Source organism: Pinus tabuliformis, chromosome X, assembly GCF_031772625.1.
Source record: "Pinus tabuliformis cultivar Carrire ecotype Pingquan chromosome X, CPIR1, whole genome shotgun sequence".
Lineage (NCBI taxonomy): Eukaryota > Viridiplantae > Streptophyta > Pinopsida > Pinales > Pinaceae > Pinus > Pinus tabuliformis.
Genome location: NC_142308.1, coordinates 109,859,135 through 109,869,710, shown reverse-complemented (window position 1 = coordinate 109,869,710; position 10,576 = coordinate 109,859,135). Strand labels below are relative to the sequence as shown.

General features: G+C 37.8%; 1 pseudogene; it reads left to right on the top strand.

Annotated features, from left to right (window-relative positions):
* Positions 1-995: 995 nt before the first annotated feature.
* Positions 996-1,805, top strand: LOC149138652 (adenosylhomocysteinase pseudogene; annotated as a pseudogene).
* Positions 1,806-10,576: the final 8,771 nt, after the last annotated feature.

Here is a 10,576-nt window from a genome sequence, read left to right as displayed (position 1 = left end):
TTTGAAATGGGATCTTACTTATATGTTGTGCTTTGGATTTGGATTCTTGCTTCATTTCTTTATTGCTTGTTGTATTTTAATAGATGTTTTCAGGTAGATGCGTGATTTTTGAGATCTCGTCAGGGTGCTTTGAAGTAGGATCTTGTCTAGGTGTTGTCGTTTGGATTTGAAATTTGTTTTCATTTCTTTTTGAACTCACACTTTTATGGTGGGTTTGTTGTTGTTTAGATCTTGTCAGCGTGTTTGAGATGTGGAATCTTGATCAGTTGTTGTGTTTTTGGTTCTAACAATGAGTTTTGTGTTTGTTTTAAAGCAATTATGATCTCATCATCAAACTATTATACAGATCCATAGTATAATATGGTAAATTCAAACTGCTATTTATCAGTTTTGAAAGTATTATCTTTTATCTGTTTAGAGCATTAGGAAGTATCTTAATCTCAATACTAATCTAGATCATGTGATACCAGCTTCTTGATGTTGGATCTGATATGGCCTTGGGGGAATTTTGATCTCATTCATGATGTTATGAGTTGCACTCTTGTTAGTTGCCTTGATTATTCAATATCATTGAGATCACATCATGATGTTTTTGGTATAGTTAACTTGCATTGCATTACATTTTAGGATTCACTAGTTTCCACTACATTAAAAAAAAATCAATTTTCAGGGTGCTGAATCAATGTGAGTTCATGGTGGGTGTAGAAGCACCTTCATATTTAAAATCAAGGAACTTTACATATATTCAATTATTTGGCTATGATGGGTTAATATTAGCTAAGGTTTTGAAAGCTTATTGGACTTGTATTAAAGTTTTGAATTATTGTAAAATTATAGATCCAGGGCTAGATTTCTTAAACCTTTTTTTCTTCAAAAATTTTCTATTTGAGATGCAGTTTGTGTTGATTCTAATTATCTTTCTTCATTTTCAGTTTGAAAACTTGTATGGATGTAGTCACTCTCTCCCAGATGGTCTTATGAGAGCTACATATGTCATGATTGCTGGTAAGGTTGTTGTTGTTTGTGGGTTTGGAGATGTTGGCAAGGGTTGTGCTACAGCCTTGAAAGTCACTGGAGCTAGGTTCAATTTTACAAAGATTGATCCTATCTATGCCCTGCAAGCACTTATGGAAGGGCTTCCTGTTCTCATCCTTCAGGATGTAGTTAGCACTGTTGATATCTTTGTGACAACCATTGGCAACAAGGACATCATCATTGTAGATAACATGAGGAAAATGAAGAACAATGCCATTGTTTGTAACATCGGTCACTTTGACAACAAGATTGATATGCAAGGCCTTGAAACTTTCCCTGGTGTTAGGAAGATTACCATCAAGCCTCAAACTAATAGGTGGGTGTTCCCTGACACCAACATTGGCATCATTGTCTTGTAGAGGGATGTCTGATGAACTTGGGTTGTGCAATTGGCCACCCAAGTTTTGTCATGTCTTGCTCCTATACAAACTAGGTAAATATTTCTAATGCCCTACAACCATTGCTTGTACATACTAGATTTCTTAGGAATACCAATCCCTTGATTATATTGTTGCATATGATCCATTGCTACATAAGTGTATGTTCCATAAATGGTGCATAATCTCCACCTTTTGTTGCAGGTCATTTCTCAATTAGAGCTCTGGAATGAGAAGAAGGTCTATGTGCTGCCTAAGCATCTAAACAAGAAGGTGGCTGGTCTGCACTTGCCCAAGTTTGGTGCCAAGATAACAAAGCTTTCTCCTGATCAAGCAGAGTATATCAATGTGCCTGTTAAGGGACCTTGCAAGCTTGCTCACTACCAATACTGAAAAGATCTGACATTTGGGATGGCTTGTTGGATGAGTAGCAAATTTCCTCCATGTTTGCAAATAAAAGAAACTATAGCATTTATTTTTGGTAGCTTCGTTGTTTTAAGGGACCTTACAAGCCCCTCCACACTACATACTGAAGAGATGACATTTTGGGTGAGACCTGCTTGGTGAGTATCATGTAGCAATGCTCCTTGACATTTAAAGATCTAGCCTCTCTTTGTGAGCATCTCCATTGTCTCGGTATAATTATAATAAAATTTTTCTATTGCTTATATGCGTGGCTACTGAATTTCTTGCAGCATGACATGAAGCATCTATTTTTAAGGAAGCATGGGCTTTCAACACCCAAAAACCAAAAATCCATGCACCTTTCTCGGGACCTATTTCTATGCTAAGTCTTATAGTTATGTTTTTAATAAATAATTTTACATACTCTTGTTGTTTTTTTGTGTAGTTATAATCCTACTCCTTGTCTTGAAATTTACTTTGATATTGAGGTCATATTAGCCATGGATTTGCTTCTCCATGCTTCATATCATACTATTGATTTCTCTATCATGTACCTTATGGTGAGAATTTTGTGTAAGCCATCTAGCCAATAAAGCAATCCATCCAGCCAGCCATTCAGCCAGCCATCCTCTATAGCCATCCCAGCCAGACCAGCCGTACCATCCCCCATCCACCCCAGCTAGTCCATCCATCCCATCCAACCCGTACAGCCACTCCTTACAGCAAGTAAGTAATCCCATCTGACCAAGCAAATAGTTACGGGATTATCATTGGGACACGTCGCTCGTGCTGCTATTGCATTGGTTACCTTGTGAAACACCAGCGCATGGAACTTTTATCCAACCAAATAGACCAAAGCATACTCATATGGACTATACAGTTGGTCAAGTCAAGCTAGTAATGACTTAACCCAAGCCACCTTACCTCCCTACCTGAACTTATTTCAAAGAACCATACAAGCCATACATCCAAGCTAGTTAACCCCATACCCCCCTATCCATCTCACTAGACCTACTACCAATAGATATTATCCCTACCTACCTCACCCAATCAACCAAACATACACTTAGTTACTGGTACAAGGAGAGCTATAGGTACTAGTACTGGTACAGCTATAGGTGTTACAGCCATACTCCAGCTAACTAATATACAATTTTTTTTATCCGGTCACTTCTTGTTTAGAGGCTCGTTCCCCCCCTATAAAGTAGTTGCCATGAACTAAAAAGTGTATATCAGGACGAGGTCGCAGAAGGGAGAGACGGATGAACGTACCAGCTAGAGGATGTGATAGGCACATACTCAAGGCACCTCCTATAGGCATCTCCTATAGGCACTATCCATTAAGGCCCCTAAAGTGTATCAACTCATAGAATGGAGGTGCGGCTGCGCCTTCCTGCCATTTGATATAGCAAGTCATAAGGCAAGTCATATTTCCTGGTACAACAGCTTTCCTGGTACAACCCTTCCTTCGGTAACTATCCTTCCTTAGAGTATCCTCCTTATTTCACTAGATATGATCCTCCTTCCTTAGTCCGTGTTCATTTATTTACCTCTTCTATCTGAAAAGAATTGACTCTTTTATGCTCAGGAATAGGTTTTAGATGTGACCAATCATGCCTCACGTTAATATGCCGTGATGCGCAAGATGACGTGAACGGTGAAGCAGTTCATGAGCTGGACCAACACCCTTTCAAAGAATTGACTTAAAGGTAGCTGGGCCCCTAACCTAGTCTGTAGCACACATTTCCCGTCAATTCCCTCTATTCTGCAGCACACATGCCATTCTCATTCCATTCTGTAGCACACATTCTATTCCCGTTCATTCTGTCGTCGTTCATTCCTTATTCCCATCCTTATTCCACGCACTAACAAATCCTTGCAATCCACCTATATGGAGTTTCCGAGGGGGAAAAGCCATAATATTAGGAACCGAGAGCTTAAGAAGGGAAATATTAAAATGAATGAGGAATCAATGGCTATAAAGGTAGTTTTTAGGATTTCCATAACTCTTCACATAATTCTTTAAAGTGTGCTAGCTCAATGGAAGAGCGCATGCCTTATAAGAAGGAGGTTGGTGGTTTGATTCCAGTGTGCGCTAACATGAATTAATCAATGATTTTGTAGTTTATTTTTAATTAAATGCTTTTTATATCGATTTATTTCAATGGTGAGATATTTCTAGATTCATTGTTTTATATTGTCTCTAGAGAGACAAAAGTGATCTTTAAATAAAAATTTTGTTGTCTCTAGAGAGACAATAGCTACTATTAAAGACATATTGTCTCTAATCCGAGTGTTGTCTCTAGAGAGACAAAAACAAAATTGTCTCAAGAGAGACAATAATTCTTGTGTTTTATATTGTCTTTATAGAGATGATTTTCTAAGGCAATAATATTTAAGACAATAATTTTTGAGACACTTGCTTAAAGACAATATTTAAGACAATACCCAAGTTTTTTTTTTGTCTCAAGTTAAGACAATATACCCAAAAAAGTGTCTCAAATATTGTCTTAAAACCCCCCATTATGTAGTAGTGATTTTCTTAGTGTGTTGTTCAAAATTAACATAGATCCATAATCTAGTAAGGGCCAAGGGGAATCAAATGTTATTAATCAACCAAAGATTCATCTTAACTTTGGATTTACTAACCACCAAACATACACAAATCTTATACATATTTAATATATTTAAAATAATTAGAATAACTAGATGTTCAACAAATTTTATGTGACCATGCAGAATCTATCATGTGCCCAGAGATCTTAAGGTGCAAACCTCTTTTTTGAGTGTAAAACTTGAGGAAAGGTTTGCACCTCTATACATTTGATTACACTTGATTAATTGGGAGATAATATCGATTTTCATTGGTTATTTATGTTTTATATATGGATATGTTAGAGGGGAGTGTTTAATCGAAGAAAAATTCTATTGAAAATTAAATTAAAAAAATGGCTTTAATAATAATGAAGTTTTTGAATTTAGACTTCTGTGATCCAATTATAACAACATCTTTGGGTAAAATCACATAAGAGATATTTTGGCCTACGTGTTTCGAACCAGCGAGCGTGGTTCACCTTCACGACAAGATGAGGAACCAGATCCAGGCATTCTAATAAATAGATGTAGAGAGTTGCTAACTAGTCGTTAGCGAGTAACAACTAGTTTGACTAAGGGCATAAATTAGTAAAGGTTTTGACCAAAAAGTGCAAGGTAATCTAATTAAAGAATTTAAAAAATATTTTGATAAAATAATATTATAAAACAAGTAGTTATAATATTTTGACTTAATAAAATAGTTAATTTTTACTAAAACTTTTTATAACTCCTTATAACCATATTAATGAATATTATTACATATAATATTCTAAAAAATATTAATATTAATGGTTTAATCCTATTCATATTCCCAAATATTAGCTAATAAAAATAATTTTAGAGAGTCATAAACTAAATAATAGGTGGATTAACAAATAATAATATTATAAAAATATAAGCAAATACAAGCACACACCGGGCAGCACAGCAGAAGCGTAGCGAAGGCGACTAGGGTTTCAGTTGACTGAAGAGGTTTTCTCCATGGATGGGCATAAAGGGGGGAGCTCCACTCCCTCCTAGAAGGAAGCAGTGGACAACAAGGGCAAGAAACCTCCGGAAAAGGGCAGAAGTAATGCTGAGGAAGGAAAACGAAATAGGGAAGAGGAAATCGAAAGTACCAAATCGAAGGAGAATGAGGGCACAAAAAACAAGGAGGAAAATGACAAAAAATAGGGAAGAAAAGACAAAAATTAGAAGGTACCATGCAAACCCAAAACTGAAATCACTCCTAGAGTAGTTTTAAATGATCCAGCGCTCCAGGCGCACAGGGATCACATGCGGACTTATGCAATCATATGTAAATTCATGGGGCTATGGCCCACTGAAAAAGCTTTGCAAACATGGATCAGATACCATTGGAAGCCTAAAGGGAGCATTGATCTTGATCTAGGGTCCAAGGGATTCTTCACTGTGGTGTTCACTAACATTGAAGATAAAGACAAAGTGTTTGAAGGTGGGCCCTACTTCTATGCAGTAGCAGGGCTCTATATGCGGCCATGATGATGAACTTCGTATGGAACAGGAAACTTTTACTTCAGTCCCGGTTTGGGTAAGACTATATTCTCTACCTCTTGGTTATTGGAAAACAGAATCGCTAGCTATCATAGGCAATAAATTAGGTCGGTTTATAAAATCTTCTAAAGCCACAAAGAGAGGAAAATATACCTCCTTTGCACGGATCTATGTGGAGATGGATCTATCTAGAGCTCTTCCGGATGAAGTCATCTTGGAGGTTTTTGATGAGGATTGGGTGCAAACAGTAGACTACGAGCATATTCCATTTAGATGTCATAGATGCCATGAACATGGGAAACTTATAAGAGACTTCCCCCTTAGTAAAGCAGAGAACAAAAGCAAAACTAACACAATGAAAGACACAGACAACTTTCACAAATTAGTTCATAAAGGAAAAAGTGGCAAAAAAGGGCCAAAGCAACACCAAAATGAAGGAAAAAAGGTTACTCAGAATCAGTTCCAAGTTCCTGAAGAGGATGAAGAAATAGTAGTAGAAGATCAAGTAATGAATGAAGGTTATGAGAAGAAGGATAAGGAAGAAGAATGGGATCAGACACAGGAAAATGAAAAACAGAAAGGGATCATGACAAGTGAATCAAAGCTGGAAATGGATCAGGAAATGACCCAAAGTGAGATGGAAATGGAGGACAATGAGCTACAGGAGATTCTTGACAGAGAAAACCTGGATCTAGAAGGCTTCTTGATTCAGGGAACAACAGGCGGGGTAGAGTCACTACCACAAGAAGAGTTCAAAAGAATATAGTAGTTATTCTTATGGAAAACTCAGGCAAAGGATTTGGAGGGACTAAACAACATTGAAAGATAGAGTAATGAAGGGGTGAAAGTAGTAAAAACAACTCCAGGGTTAGCACCGAGAAATCCAGGAAAAAAAAGAGGCAGGAAAAAGTAGAACAAGCTACTGATGGAATGTGGAAAGCTTATGGTAGACTCAAGTAAGATGAAATATCTAACCAGTTACTCCTTTACCAATCTTTAATTGTGAATTTCACAACTTGTAAAATTAGAGGTCTAGGCAGCAAGAGAAAACAGAGAATGTTGAATAACAGAATAAAACAGGCAGCTCCGAATATAATTTTTGTCCAAGAAACGAAATGCTCCATTCAAAAGTTAAGGCAAATCCATAGTAAATGGCTGAGTAGATTTGAGTTTCTAGAAGTTATAGCAAAAAATACAGTAGGGGATATCCTCACTCTCTAGGATCCCCAAAAAATTGGAATAATTGATGCGGATGCATCAAGGAGACAGGGACACTTATCTAGTTGTGAATGTTTATGGCCCTCAAAGGTTAGATGACAAAATCAGGTTTATAGAATCCTTGGTGGATCTCCTGGTCAGACATGCAAGATTACCTTGGGTCATAGGAGGGGACTTCAATATGATTAGATCTCTCTTGGAGAAAAAGGGGGGTACAAGAGCTCTAAATAAATATTCCTTAGCCTTCCAAATCTTTTCAAAAGACATGAAGCTTGTTGACATTGAGACAAACAATGACCTCTGCACATGGAACAAAAAAAGAGGAGGGGATTCCCAGGTAGCCTCCAAGTTAGATTCATGATCACTGAGGATCGCATGCTTCTAGACAAGGAAATAATAGCAGTAATTATTCCTTTTGGAGGCTTAGATCACTGGCTGGTTCAAGTGGAGATCAAGGGTATAGGTACCCCAAGAAATAAACCTTTCATATTTGAAAATATTTGGTTTTCACACCCAGAATTCATCAGAAACATTGAAAAATGGTGGGCGAAGGATTTGTAGATTCAGGGATAAACAATATTCCTGCTACACACAAGATTAAAGCACATCAAGCTGAAGCTAAAGGCTTGGAACAAGAATGAATTTGGTAATATTTTTGTAGGAAAGATATCTGTGGAAAATAAAATTTTGGAGCTCAACCAAGCTTTAATCAAGGAAGGCTTTGATAAGAACAAAAATGATCAAGTAGAGAAACATCATCAAGAATGGGAAAATTTGTGTAAACAAGAGGAAATTTTTTGGAAACAAAAATCAAGAGTTCAATGGCTAAAAGAAGGAGAGTGTAACACTAAATTTTTCCATAGATCCACCATTGCAAATAGGACTCACAACAGGATCTCTTCGATCAAGGACAAGGATGGGTAGATACATCAATCCCATGAGGAGATAGAAGCAGTGTTAGTTAAGCACTTCCGAGGTATTGCCCAGGAAAACATTTTAGTAAGGGAACCTTTCATCAAGGACTTCACTAAACATATCCCTAAGTTGGTATCCAGAGAGGATAATTGTAATCTCAACAGACCTGTAACTGAAAAGGAGGTCAGTGAGGTCCTCAAGGAAATGAAAAATGGCAAGGCTCCAGGTCCGGATGGATTCAATGTGGATTTCTTCAAAGCTTGTTGGAATATTGTCAAAAAGGATATTTTAAGGGTAGTGGAAGATTCCAGGCTGAACAAAACTATTTTGAAAGCACTCAATACCTCCTTTATCTCCCTAATTCCAAAACAGGATAATTCTCAAATGCCAGAGAGGTATAGGCCCATCGCTTTATGCAATGTAGTTTACAAGATAATTTCCAAGTTCGTGGCCAACAGACTCAAACCCTTGCTGCCTACACTGGTTTCGGGGGAGCAATCTCATTATGTGGAAGGCTAACAAATTCTAGATAACATCATTCAAGCTCACGAGGTGGTTCACTCGTTAACTAGTAAAAGGAAAGCGGGTATGATCATGCAATTGGACATAGCCAAAGCATATGATAAAGTGAACTGGACATATATCAAGAAAGTGCTTACCGCGTTTGGTTTTGATCATAATTGGGTCAGATGGGTCATGGCCTTGGTGACTTCCTCCAGCTTTTCAATTTTAGTTAATGTCTCTCCCTCTAAAATTTTTCTTCCTTCTAGAGGACTCAGACAGGGAGATTTGCTCTCTCCTTTTCTCTTCATCCTCATGATGGAAGGGCTAGGGCAGTCCATTAAGCATGCTAGAGTAATGGGAAAAATTCAAGGACTCCAACTATCAGAGAATGGTCAAGTTCTGACTCATCAACAATTTGTAGATGATACCATGTTACAGGGAATTCCCACAGTCAAGGAAGTGCTAGCATACAAACAAATTTTGAATGACTTTGCTATGGCAACAGGTATGGAAGTCAATCTTTCCAAATCAAAAATATTTTTCTTTAACACCCATATAGCCATTCAGAGAAATGTCTCCAGAATTCTTGGCTTTCAAAGAGAATCCCTCCCCTCTAAGTATTTGGGAGTTCCTCTAACGGCTAAACCTTTGCACAAGAGCATATGGGAATTGTTAATCATTAAGATGAAAGATAAGGTCAAGAAATGGGCAATCAGGTCTTTAAATCTGGTTGGTAGACTGGTTCTTACAAAGGCAGTGCTCCAAGATATCCCAGTCTTTATGCTATCAACTCTCCCAGCTCCAAAAGGAGTCTTACAGCAATTTAGAAATATCCAAAGAGATTTTCTTTGGGGAAAAGAGGAAACAAGGAAAAAATGGGCTTTAGTCTCATGGAAAAAGATCTGTAAACCCAAGAACCAAGGAGGCCTAGGATTAGATGATCTAAAGATTCTCAGTAAGGTTCTAGGGGCCAAACTTTGGTGGCGGTGGGTTAAGGATCCTAAGGCTCAATGGGCAAGCATCTGGAAGGAAAAATATGCCAGCGCCTGGCATTCTTCTGATATCATAAGAATGTCTGGAAACATGAAGGGCTCTCCCATATGGAACAAGGCCTGGGAGAACAGAGGGGTGGTTCAAAAAAACAGTTTCTAGGAAATCAGAGATGGAGATCTGGCACTATTCTGGGAGGACAAATGGCAACAAGAACCAACACTATTGAAAGAGGAATTTTTGGGCCTCAAGCATGAGACAGACAACCAAGGATTAGTAAAGGTAAAGGACTTTTGGGAGCATTCTCACAATACAGGAAAATGGAGAACCTGGAGAAAAATAGATGGCAAAGAGGATAGAACCCTCAACAGTAGAGCAGAGACCCTTAAGAGGATGTTGGATCAAAGGATGATTTTAGTTACTGAAGGGCAGGATCAACTAAGATGGGGTAACAACAAAGAGGGAAAATTTAATATTAAGGAAGCAAAAGGTATTCTCCTTGGGCTAGAATCCCAAGCTTCAAATAGAATTTGATAGAAGCTTTGGAGGCACAAAGGCTGGATGAAGATCAAACTCTTTATGTGGCTGGTCCACCACAGGAAAATATTAACTTAGGATAATATTAGAAAGAGAGGTATGCTGGGACCCTCCAGATGCCAGCTCTGTGAAGCCCAAGATGAGATTATGGAACATCTTCTCAATAGCTGCACTTTCACCTCTAGGCTATGGGATATTTTTTCCACCATCTTCAATCAGTTCGATAGAGACAAAGAAAGTATCAATAACGCCCTAAACAATTAGAGGAATAATTTTTCGGATTATGAAGTTCTTAACTCTTCCTGGACTCTTTTTCCAAGTTTCATTATATGGAATGTGTGGAAAGAAAGAAACAAAAGAATCTTCAAAGAAGAGAAGAATTCCTATCTTCACCTGTTGGAGCAGATCTTGAAACAGCTTAAGGAGACAGTCAGCACCACTGTAAGGGAGATCCCCAAAAATCCTTCCTTAGAAGCAGAGATAAGAAT